Source organism: Eleutherodactylus coqui, chromosome 2 (genome assembly GCF_035609145.1).
Source record: "Eleutherodactylus coqui strain aEleCoq1 chromosome 2, aEleCoq1.hap1, whole genome shotgun sequence".
Lineage (NCBI taxonomy): Eukaryota > Metazoa > Chordata > Amphibia > Anura > Eleutherodactylidae > Eleutherodactylus > Eleutherodactylus coqui.
Genome location: NC_089838.1, coordinates 68,995,219 through 69,008,923, shown reverse-complemented (window position 1 = coordinate 69,008,923; position 13,705 = coordinate 68,995,219).

Below are 13,705 nucleotides of genomic sequence, written 5' to 3'. Positions count from 1 at the left end.
GGCCGAAGGCGCAGTTCCGAGGGCCAGGTAGCAGGGGAGGCGCAGAGATCAGGCAGCATGTACAGCACAGGCAGGGGAACACTCTCTAAGGCCTTTGACAGCTTTCTGGCTCCCCAGCAAGACTGTGTCACCGCTCCCCAGTCAAGGCTGAGTCGGCGGGAGCACTGTAAAAGGATGGTGAGGGAGTACGTAGCAGATCGCACGACCGTCGTTCGTGACGCCTCTGCCCCCTACAACTACTGGGTGTCGAAGCTGGACACGTGGCCTGAACTCGCGCTGTATGCCCTGGAGGTGCTTGCTTGTCCTGCGGCTAGCGTCTTGTCAGAGAGGGTGTTTAGTGCGGCTGGGGGAATCATCACGGATAAGCGTACCCGCCTGTCAACCGACAGTGCCGACAGGCTTACGCTCATCAAGATGAACAAAGCCTGGATTTCCCCAGACTTCTCTTCTCCACCAGCGGACAGCAGCGATACCTAAACAATACGTAGGCTGCACCCGCGGATGGAAGCATTGTTCTCTATCACCATCAAAAACGTGGACCTTTTAGCTTCATCAATCTGTGTATAATATTCATCCTCCTCCTCCTGAAACCTGACGTAATCACGCCGAACGGGCAATTTTTCTTAGGCCCACAAGGCTCAGTCATATAATTTTTGTAAACAATTTTTATACGTTTCAATGCTCATTAAAGCGTTGAAACTTTCACCTCAACCAATTTTTATTTTAACTGGGCTGCCTCCAGGCCTAGTTACAAATTAAGCCACATTAACCAAAGCGATTAATGGGTTTCACCTGCCCTCTTGGTTAGGCATGGGCAATTTTTCTGACGTACATTAGTACTGTTGGTACACCAATTTTTTGGGGCCCTCGCCTACAGTGTAATCCAATTAATTTTTTGCCCACCTGCATTAAAGCTGACGTTACATCAGCTGTGTTGGGCACTGCAATGGGATATATTTATGTACCGCCGGTGGGTTCCAGGGAGCCACTCATGCTGTGGGTCCACAGGGAGTTGTAACTGCATGTGTCTACTTCTAAAGAACCCCAGTCTGACTGGGGCATACAGTGTGGGCCGAAGCCCACCTGCATTAAACATGACATTACCTCAGCTGTGCTGGGCAATGCAATGGGAAATATTTATGTACCGCCTGTGGCTTCCTGGCTCCCACCCATGCTGTCGGTCCACACGGAGTTGTAACTGCATGTGTCTACTTCTAAAAACCCAGTCTGACTGGGGCATGCAGTGTGGGCCGAAGCCCACCTGCATTTAATCGGACGTTACCTCAACTGTGATGGGCACTGCAATGGGATACATTTATGTACAGCCGGTGGGTTCCAGGGAGCCACCCATGCTGTGGGTGCACACGGAATTCCCATTGCGGAGTTGTACCTGCCTGTGACTATTTATAAAAAAACGCGGTCTGACTGGGGCATGCAGACACCTTGACAGAATGAATAGTGTGTGGCACATAGGTTCCCCATTGCTATGCCCACGTGTGCAGCTCCTGATGGAGGTGGCACAGGATTGGATTTCTCATTGCTTCTGTACAGCATTGTGGGCTATCGCCAAGCCCATTTGAAAGAGGATCGCTGCCTAGCCGTGCCAACCCTCTGCAGTGTGTGCCTGCGGTTCCTCCTCATGGCAGACGAACTTATAAATAGACATGAGGGTGGTGTGGCATGAGTGCAGCTGAAGGCTGCGCAGGGACACTTTGGTGTGCGCTGTGGACACTGCGTTGTGCGGGGGGGGGGGGGTTGGGCAGCATGTAACCCAGGAGAAGTGGCAGCGGAGTGTCATGCAGGAAGTGATTGTGCTTTGTTGGAGGTAGTGTGGTGCTTAGCTAAGGTATGCATTGCTAATGAGGGCTTTTCAGAAGTAAAAGTTGTTGGGAGGGGGGGCACTCTTGCCGCTATTGTGGCTTAATAGTGGGACCTGTGAACTTGAGATGCAGCCCAACATGTAGCCCCTCGCCTGCCCTATCCGTTGCTGTGTCATTCCCATCACTTTCTTGAATTGCCCAGATTTTCACAAATGGAAACCTTAGCGAGCATCGGCGATATACAAAAATGCTCGGGTCGCCCATTGACTTTAATGGGGTTCGTTACTCGAAACGAACCCTCGAGCATCGCGATAATTTCGTCCCGAGTAACGAGCACCCGAGCATTTTGGTGCTTGGTCATCTCTAGCGCAGTACAAAACCTCTTTCCTGTATTTACACTGCCTATCCTGGATTTCCTCACATGACATATGGGGTTGTTTCGGCTGCTCTCCATTCCTGGTGGATGTACATAAGGATTAAGAACATTTCATTGATTACTGGGACATTTTCTAGGTGTTGCGGTCAGCCTGACACGTTCGGGTTTGGCCATCAACACCAGGTGCGTCCTTACCTTTATTAGAAATACTGCATTCCTATATTTTCCTATGATATTCCATATAGCTTTCCCTTAACGATTTTTATTTCCACCAGTATTCGTCGCCTGGTGCTAAAATCGGACCAGAACTGTGGATTTGTATACGAAAAAAAACTGATTTTGAGTTTTATTTATAAGATAGCCAATACTGAATGCTTATTTATCAATGGAATCTTACAGTAAATGTTGAGAATTTAGCATTTCTGTAATCACAATACAGCTTTTTTTCAGTTGCTTACAATATATTTATGAATTGCTGCCAATATAATTTTCTAATGTATAATATAAATGATCTGCCATACCCTAATTCAGCTACATTCATCCAGTATGTTATCCCTCACAGTTTCATTGTTTAATAGTAGATTAGACATTCCACTGAAGCGAAGATCAATAGTAACTCTGCTGAAGCTGTATGTACAATACAAAGACAATAAATAAACTGGAAGTCTTTGGTTATTGAAGAGCAAGATCACAATACACACCGCACCCCACACAATATTCTGCAGATATAAGTCAGGGTACCACATATTCTAGCTGCATGCCGAGTGTATGAAGCCTTCAAAGAACACTGTACCTGCAGGACCACTGACAAAGCTCATGCTGAGGGTGGTTTCACATCTGCACTCGGGGCTCCATTCGGGGAGCAGGAAAGGGGAATCCCTGCGGCCAAATGGCTCCATCTCAGGATGGACCCAAATAGCGTAGAATAAACCCCATTGACTAGTGCATGTAGCACTTTTTCTTCTGGTATTTTCTGCCAGATCTGTGGCTGAACCTCCGACTAGAGGTTCCAATGCAGGTGTGAAACCATCCTGAGCTGTAGAAATATTTATCTAGCCCACCAGAATGGTGTAGTCATCAACTTATACTACTAAGTAAAAGAAAGAAACTGGGACATGAGTCCTTAAGTTGGGAGTAAGGAAAATAAACTGCTTGTTCTGTTCTGTCTGCCGCCCGCACCATATAAGAAATCCTGTTTGTGTCAATATACTGTAACATACATTTTGTAAAGATTTTCCCTTGGCTTCCAGCGTAATAATTAGAGATGAGCGAGCACCAAAATGCTCGGGTGCTCGTTACTCGGGACGAAATTATCGCGATGCTCGAGGGTTCGTTTCGAGTAACGAACCCCATTGAAGTCAATGGGCGACCCGAGCATTTTTGTATATCGCCGATGCTCGCTAAGGTTTTCATTTGTGAAAATCTGGGCAATTCAAGAAAGTAATGGGAACGACACAGAAACGGATAGGGCAGGCGAGGGGCTACATGTTGGGCTGCATCTCAAGTTCCCAGGTCCCACTATTAAGCCACAATAGCGGCAAGAGTGCCCCCCCCTCCCAACAACTTTTACTTCTGAAAAGCCCTCATTAGCAATGCATACCTTAGCTAAGCACCACACTACCTCCAACAAAGCACAATCACTGCCTGCATGACACTCCGCTGCCACTTCTCCTGGGTTACATGCTGCCCAACCCCCCCACGACCCAGTGTCCACAGCGCACACCAAAGTGTCCCTGCCCAGCCTTCAACTGCCCTCATGCCACGCCACCCTCATGTCTATTTATAAGTGCGTCTGCCAGAGGAAAAGCAGGCACACACTGCAGAGGGTTGGCACGGCTAGGCAGCGACCCTCTTTAAAATGGGCGGGGCGATAGTCCACAATGCTGTACAGAAGCAATGAGAAATCCAATCCTGTGCCACCTCCATCTGGAGCTGCACACTTGGGCATAGCAAAGGGGAACCTATGTGCCACACACTATTCATTCTGTCAAGGTGTCTGCATGCCCCAGTCAGACCGCTGTTTTTTATAAATAGTCACAGGCAGGTACAACTCCGCAATGGGAATTCCATGTGCACCCACAGCATGGGAGGCTCCCTAGAACCCACCGGCGGTACATAAATGTATCCCATTGCAGTGCCCATCACAGCTGATGTAACGTCAGCTGTAATGCAGGTGGGCTAAAAATTAATTTGATTACACTGTAGGCGAGGGCCCCCAAAAATTGGTGTACCAACAGTACTAATGTACCTGAGAATAATTGCCCATGCCCCACCAAGAGGGCAGGTGAAATCCATTAATCGCTTTGGTTAATGTGGCTTAATTGGTAACTAGGCCTGGAGGCAGCCCAGTTAAAATAAAAATTGGTTGAGGTGAAAGTTTCAACGCTTTAATGAGCATTGAAACGTATAAAAATTGTTTACAAAAATTATATGACTGAGCCTTGTGGGCCTAAGAAAAATTGCCCGTTCGGCGTGATTATGTGAGGTTTCAGGAGGAGGAGCAGGAGGAGGAGGAGGAATATTATACACAGATTGATGAAGCAAAAAGGTCCCCGTTTTGGATGGGGATAGAGAACGATGCTTCCATCCGCGGGTGCAGCCTACGTATTGCTTAGGTATCGCTGCTGTCCGCTGGTGGAGAAGAGAAGTCTGGGGAAATCCAGGCTTTGTTCATCTTGATGAGTGTAAGCCTGTCAGCACTGTCGGTTGACAGGCGGGTACGCTTATCTGTGATGATTCCCCCAGCCGCACTAAACACCCTTTTTGACAAGACGCTAGCCGCAGGACAAGCAAGCACCTCCAGGGCATACAGTGTGAGTTCAGGCCACGTGTCCAGCTTCGACACCCAGTAGTTGTAGGGGGCAGAGGCGTCACGGAGGACGGTCATGCGATCGGCTACGTACTCCCTCACCATCCTTTTACAGTGCTCCCGCCGACTCAGCCTTGACTGGGGAGCGGTGACACAGTCTTGCTGGGGAGCCATAAAGCTGTCAAGGGCCTTAGAGAGTGTTCCCCTGCCTGTGCTGTACATGCTGCCTGATCTTCGCGCCTCCCCTGCTACCTGGCCCTCGGAACTGCGCCTTCGGCCACTAGCACTGTCGGATGGGAATTTTACCATCAGTTTGTCCGCCAGGGTCCTGTGGTATAGCATCACTCCCGAACCCCTTTCCTCTTCGGGTATGAGAGTGGAAAGGTTCTCCTTATACCGTGGGTCGAGCAGTGTGTACACCCAGTAATCCGTAGTGGCCAGAATGCGTGTAACGCGAGGGTCACGAGAAAGGCATCCTAACATGAAGTCAGCCATGTGTGCCAGGGTACCTGTACGCAACACATGGCTATCCTCACTAGGAAGATCACTTTCAGGATCCTCCTCCTCCTCCTCCTCCTCAGGCCATACACGCTGAAAGGATGACAGGCAAGCAGCATGTGTACCCTCAGCAGTGGGCCAAGCTGTCTCTTCCCCCTCCTCCTCATCCTCCTCATGCTCCTCCTCCTCAACGCGCTGAGATATAGACAGGAGGGTGCTCTGACTATCCAGCGACATACTGTCTTCCCCCGGCTCTGTTTCCGAGCGCAAAGCGTCTGCCTTTATGCATTGCAGGGAACTTCTCAAGAGGCATAGCAGAGGAATGGTGACGCTAATGATTGCAGCATCGCCGCTCACCATCTGGGTAGACTCCTCAAAGTTTCCAAGGACCTGGCAGATATCTGCCAACCAGGCCCACTCTTCTGTAAAGAATTGAGGAGGCTGACTCCCACTGCGCCGCCCATGTTGGAGTTGGTATTCCACTATAGCTCTACGCTGCTCATAGAGCCTGGCCAACATGTGGAGCGTAGAGTTCCACCGTGTGGGCACGTCGCACAGCAGTCGGTGCACTGGCAGATGAAACCGATGTTGCAGGGTGCGCAGGGTGGCAGCGTCCGTGTGGGACTTGCGGAAATGTGCGCAGAGCCGGCGCACCTTTCCGAGCAGGCCTGACAAGCGTGGGTAGCTTTTCAGAAAGCGCTGAACCACCAAATTAAAGACGTGGGCCAGGCATGGCACGTGCGTGAGGCTGCCGAGCTGCAGAGCCGCCACCAGGTTACGGCCGTTGTCACACACGACCATGCCCGGTTGGAGGCTCAGCGGCGCAAGCCAGCGGTCGGTCTGCTCTGTCAGACCCTGCAGCAGTTCGTGGGCCATGTGCCTCTTCTCTCCTAAGCTGAGTAGTTTCAGCACGGCCTGCTGACGCTTGCCCACCGCTGTGCTGCCACGCCGCGCGACACCGACTGCTGGCGACGTGCTGCTGCTGCTGACACATCTAGATTGCGAGACAGAGGTTGCGTTGGAGGAGGAGGAGGAGGGTGGTTTAGTGGAGGAAGCATACACCGCCGCAGATACCACCACCGAGCTGGGGCCCGCAATTCTGGGGGTGGGTAGGACGTGAGCGGTCCCAGGCTCTGACTCTGTCCCAGCCTCCACTAAATTCACCCAATGTGCCGTCAGGGAGATATAGTGGCCGTGCCCACCTGTGCTTGTCCACGTGTCCGTTGTTAAGTGGACCTTGGCAGTAACCGCGTTGGTGAGGGCGCGCACAATGTTGCGGGAGACGTGCGAGTAGTGCGGGGCCGCCGCCACCATCATACTTTTGAAAGACTCCGTTTCCACAACCCTATACGGCAGCATCTCAAGGCTGATAAATTTGGCTATGTGCACGTTTAACGCTTGAGCGTGCGGGTGCGTGGCGGCGTACTTGCGCTTGCACTCAAACACTTGCGCTAGCGACGGCTGGACGGTGCGCTGACAGACATTGGTGGATGGGGCCAAGGACAGCGGAGGTGAGGGTGTGGGTGCAGGCCAGGAGACGGTAGTGCCTGTGCCCTGAGAGGGGGGTTGGATCTCAGTGGCAGGTTGGGGCACAGGGGGAGAGACAGCGGTGCAAACCGGAGGCGGTGAACGGCCTTCGTCCCACCTTGTGGGGTGCTTGGCCATCATATGTCTGCGCATGCTGGTGGTGGTGATGCTGGTGGTGGTGGCTCCCCGGCTGATCATGGCGCGACAAAGGTTGCACACCACTGTTCGTCGGTCGTCTGCACTCTCAGTGAAAAACTGCCAGACCTTTGAGCACCTCGGCCTCTGCAGGGTGGCATGGCGCGAGGGGGCGCTTTGGGAAACAGTTGGTGGATTATTCGGTCTGGCCCTGCCTCTACCCCTGGACACCGCACTGCCTCTTGCAACCTGCCCTGCTGCTGCCCTTGCCTCCCCCTCTGAAGACCTGTCCTCAGTAGGCGTAGCAAACCAGGTGGGGTCAGTCACCTCATTGTCCTGCTGCTCTTCCTCCGAATCCTCTGTGCGCTCCTCCCTCGGACTTACTGCCCTTACTACTACCTCACTGATAGACAACTGTGTCTCAACGTCATCGTCCTCCTCACCCACTGAAAGGTCTTGAGACAGTTGCCGGAAGTCCCCAGCCTCATCCCCCGGACCCCGGGAACTTTCCAATGGTTGGGCATTAGTCACGATAAACTCCTCTGGTGAGAGAGGAACCACTGCTGCCCAATCTGAGCAGGGGCCCGGGAACAGTTCCTGGGAGTCTGCCCGCTCCTCAGAATGTGTCATTGTAATGGAGTGAGGAGGCTGGGAGGAAGGAGGAGCAGCAGCCAGAGGATTCTGAGTTGCAGCAGTGGACGGCGCAGAACTGTGGGTGGACGATAGATTGCTGGATGCACTTTCTGCCATCCACGACAGAACCTGCTCACACTGCTCATTTTCTAATAAAGGTCTACCGCGTGGACCCATTAATTGTGCGATGAATGTGGGGACGCCAGAAACGTGCCTCTCTCCTAATCCCGCAGCAGTCGGCTGCGATACACCTGGATCAGGAGCTCGGCCTGTGCCCACACCCTGACTTGGGCCTCCGCGTCCTCGGCCGCGTCCACGTCCTCTAGGCCTACCCCTACCCCTCAGCATGCTGTATTACCAGTAATGCAGAAACAGAAGGCTGTAATTAAATGTGTCGCTTATTGGCCTGTGGTTGGAGGCTGACTTCGCTTACGGAACGCCAGGAAATAATTTTGCGCAAGCCTGCTGTAACACTTAGCTGGCTGCGTATGAATTTGGAGAACTACTACACCCAGCAGAGACCCAGAACACTGAGGACTGTCACAGGCAGCCCAAATAGATTTTTTTCCCCAAATGTTTTTGCAAAGGCCCACTGCCTATATTCAATCAATATGTCTTCTGTCCCTGCCTCACCGCTACTGGCCCTGGAGTATGTCAAAGAACTGCAGAGTGTTGCACTGTGGACTGCAATACAGCAGTGATTTAACAGCCCAGACAGAGCCAGGAAATAATTTTGCGCAAGCCTGCTGTAACACTTAGCTGGCTGCGTATGAATTTGGAGAACTACTACACCCAGCAGAGACCCAGAACACTGAGGACAGTCACAGGCAGCCCAAATAGATTTTTTTTCCCCAAATGTTTTTGCAAAGGCCCACTGCCTATATTCAATCAATATGTCTTCTGTCCCTGCCTCACCGCTACTGGCCCTGGAGTATGTCAAAGAACTGCAGAGTGTTGCACTGTGGACTGCAATACAGCGGTGATTTAACAGCCCAGACAGAGCCAGGACATAATTTTGCGCAAGCCTGCTGTAACACTTAGCTGGCTGCGTATGAATTTGGAGAACTACTACACCCAGCAGAGACCCAAAACACTGAGGACAGTCACAGGCAGCCCAAATAGATTTTTTTCCCCAAATGTTTTTGCAAAGGCCCACTGCCTATATTCAATCAATATGTCTTCTGTCCCTGCCTAACCACTTCTGGCCCTGGAGTATTACTGCAGGGCGCAATGCTCTGCACGGCCGATATACCAAAAAAAAAAAAAGTGCAACACTGCAAAAAGCAGCCTCCACAGTACTGCACACGGTTAGATGTGGCCCTAAGAAGGACCGTTGGGGTTCTTGAAGCCTAAAATACTCCTAACACTCTCCCTATAGCAGCTCCACCAAGACAGCACTTTCCCTCCTCTATGTCAGAATGCATCTGTGGCGAGCCGTGGGAGGGGCAGATTTATATACTCGGGTGACACCTGTTCTCGCCAGCCACTCACTGCAGGGGGGTGGTATAGGGCTTGAACGTCGCAGGGGGAAGTTGTAATGCCTTCCCTTCTTTCTATTGGCCAGAAAAGCGCACTAACGTCTCAGAGATGAAAGTGAAAGTAACCCGAACATCGCGTGGTACTCGTTACGAGTAACGAGCATCTCGAACACGCTAATACTCGAACAAGTATCAAGCTCGGACGAGTACATTCGCTCATCTCTAGTAATAATGCTTTATGTGGATCTACAGCTAGTTTCATGTGAATGATGCATTAGTCTCTTCCCCAAGACAATATCTGCCAGATCCATCAACAGGGCACAATTATTCAAATGATTCTGGTGTTTTAAGTAGTTTAGAAAAATACTCCTGCAACAGTTTTCAGATCCCTCTTAGGCCACAAGCTAGATATCCCATTACTCATTCTTACTGATTATTGTATTGTTTGCTACAGTTTTGCAATCATAATTCCTAGGCAGCACGCCCACTGCTATATTTGTCTCAGACCTTCCCTTCACCCCCTATACTCAATCACTTGCGCCTGCAAAAAATATCCAGAATCTGTCCTTTTCTTACTATGGATATACCAAAAACTCTTATCGTGGCTCTCATCCTTTCCTGTCTTGATTACTGCAACTCACTACTAATCAGTCTTCCCTTCACTAAACTCTTAATCTGCCATCCTAAAGCAGTACCCCAAAAAAGGATCAAGGATCACCCACAGAACTGACCCTCTTGTAAGCAGACAGAGACTGACTTCATGGCAACTCATAGGGTGGCCGGTAGACAGACATGTAACTGCTGCAGCCAATCATTGGCCACAATGTTGACCAACGCAACATCACTGAGGCCAGTCATTGGCTGCTGTGATCACATGTCCATCCAAAGTACAGAGACCAAAGGGGAACTGAAGTAGCCTCAGAACTTGACCATCAGTGTATCGGTAAGGTTAATATTACTGCTTTCGTTTTTCATACTATTCTGAGCCTTTTTTTAAAATTTAGTTGATGGAAAAACTCCTTAAGGCACAAAGATTAGCAGCCGAACTTAGCATAGTGTGATCAGACCACCTCTAATCATACATTGATGGCCTACCTTATCCAGAAACCCCTTTAACATTAGTACAGTTTCATAACACGATCCTGTATTGTGTAATTAAGAAAGCTTTTCCCTTAAAGACGGAATCTGGTTTTGTCTCTAAATATTTGGCTCCTGCGCAGAGAACCCTCCACAGGATATGCCATGAAAGTGAAAGATGCACCTCTCAACTATGAGACTCGCACCTATCCTGTTCTGGCCTCCATGGCCCTGACCTTGCTGTTTGTAGTGGATGGAAGTAGGAGAGGTTACAGGACAGCACTCTGAATAGAAAATGTGTAAAGAGATAATATTTGGGGGCTAAGAATATCCAGCGTTTTGGGGACCCAATGTATAATGGTCAACCTTAAACTGGGATAATGCCCCAAAACCTAATGCTTCCCAAATCCAACAAAAAGGTGGAGAGCAACAGTGGATCAATTCACACCAGTTTGCAAGAAGAATAACAATCCAGGAAAAACAACAATAATATGATTAACAAATGATCCAGTGCTCACAGGATATGTGCAAAAGGGTAAATTAATACAGACACTTACTCTTTGTAGGAGGTCTATCAGGTAGCGACTTTCAGACAGAAATAGAGAGTCTGCTTAGTTCTGCTCCATAGAAATCCGGACGTAGGAAAGTTGAAGCAATTGAGACTTTAGACCTCAAGAAAGGCAGCTGGCCCCCCGGACACACATGATGGGATCCTCTGTATAGTGGCTGGGGAACTTCTATAGAGCAGAACTAGGTAGACTCTCCATTTCTGCCTGAAAGACGCTACCAGGGAGATCTGCTGCAGAGAGACCTCCTACAAAGAATAAGTGTCTATGTTGATTTACCCTTTTGTACATAACATGTGAGCACTGGATCATTTTTTCTTATATTATAGTGGATGGAAGTGGTTGGGAAGACAGAAAAAATGGAGCATCTGCAAACTAGCCATGTCTATGAGTTGCATCCAGGAGGCTCAGACGCAATTTTGAAATAATCTGTGTGCTATGTGGTATACCTGAACACAGCACATTGACATGCATTGGCACGTCCTATTTCTTGAACATGAAATGGACAGGAATAGGACATGCTATGAGTATTTTCATACGGACCATTGGTGCATGTGAAAAAACATCCATGTTTATAGCTCCATGGGTCCATGCGAAAAAAATGTCCTTGTGTATGGCCCATCGACTATAATTGGGCCATGTGCTGTCAAATTACACGGACAGCACACGGCCCCAAAATACACTAGTGTGCCAGCGGCCTTATGATGTTTTCCATGGAAGAGAATGGGAGTTACACAAACAGCGTATCACAACTAGCTACACTGTAGCTATAACGTTTGATCAATAACATAGGAAGTTATTGTTTACTATCTTCTTATTATTCATGTTAGGTTTAAATTAACTTTTTCAATAAATTTTAACAACCAGTGTATCCACTATAGCAATCCTAGAAATACATATATTATAATAAGTTGAACAATAGCTTTCACTGGGAGCATGAATGATTCATATACCCAATTCATCATAATGACATTGTCCTACTTCTGGAGCTGAGCAAATTAACCTCAGACTGTAGTTTCTTAGCAATCACTGCAATAAATGGTGCCATCAACAGAGATTAGACAAAGGACAGATCTCTCTACATTCAGTCACATAAAAAGTAGGCATTTGCAAGTGGAGTTTCTTTTTAACCATGTATTGTAAAATTACAATTGGAGAATAGAGCACAAAATTCTACAATTACCCATCATTTATTCACCAAATATATAAACTGATAGCGAACATTCACACGAGTATAGGCGCATAATTCAGTCCATGAATAGACAGCATTTATATGCAAGATATTTAGGTACATAAAAAGAAGCACACACAAAATCGCATTGATTTAGTTCATAAATATGAGTGTTTCATGCGTATTTATTTACGCATGCCAATTAATTTAAATGAGCTAATACACACTAAGGCTTTATTCCCACGAGCGTATATAGGCCGGTCGCGAAATCTTCGGCGTTAAAGCTAACGTTTGTGTGTCCATTCAAACGGCATGGGCCCCAGCGCATATACGCCGAGGCTGCCATGCCGTTGAACCTTCCCCTTCCCTCCCCCTCAGCGGCTCACCTCTTCTCTCCTCCTCTCCAATGGTAGGGGGAGGGACAGGGGTGGAATTAAGCACCGCCCCATCCCGCCTCCTCCCATTACTGGCTGCGGGCAAGGGGTGGGAGCTTAGCTCCGCCCCGCCCCTTGTCTGTAGCCAGCAATAAGAGGAGGCAGGATGGGGCGGCACTTAGCCATTGTAATCATCCGGAGGGGAGGAGAGAAGAGGAAGGGAGTTTAGCAGTCACGCATAGGAACCCATGTAGTAGTCGACGTATTCCGGACCAAAAGATAGTTCCAGGGCTATTTTTTGGGTTCAAAGTAAAAACACCTGGCGCTATATTGGTGAACTAGCCCATTGAAATCAGTGGGTTCTATTTGTTGCGTATTATGCGCACAAAAATTTTGCATATAATATGCAGCGTATTTACACTCTTATTGGGGTGCTTGTATATGTCTGCTATATATTAGAATTTTTTTACTAAATTGACAAATAATTAATAACTTTTGGTTTAATAAACAAGGATTTACAAGTTTCCTAACAAGACGTCTCCAGCCTAATTGGAGGTATACAGTATGTCAGGAGCTCCAACATACCTCTGATGGAAAGCTGCGAGACATCCCACTATAGAGGCAAATAGTGAGATATGTAGCTAATACAATCCAATTGTAAAAACACATATATCACATAATACATTTTTTACTATATACTGTTGTATATCTTAGTCTATTACTTTATTCTATGCTGACAAACTGTCCAGTGCAATCAATATTTACTAATGTCCATGCACATCATAAAGTGACCAGTGCTTTTAGGGAAATGGATCTACAGTTCATATTCATATTAGCTCACCAGTGCTGTAGTTCATTAGTTATTACAATGGACAGAATTTGTCATAGAGCCACAGAATATATTCAAGTAACTTAATGATCCGTAATTGTTAGCATCTCCAACAATAGACCATCTGTCTCATGTGATCTAATGTTTAACAGCATCAAGTTCCTTCTGCTTAAATTCTGTTTTCGATAGCATAATGTCCAATGAATATCTGTTAGATATATGTTCAAATTCTCCTTGAAGGCAGGATAATTAAGTACAATCTTGGTATTAAATTAGACCTCCTTCCATATGGAATATGCTGACATTTAAAGAATTCTCCGAGAGCGGATAAGTGTGCCTCCAATTAAAAAATCAACTTTTTAAATCAGACTACCATTTTCTTTTAATGGTCCCAGGCATGAGTGCAATCAAG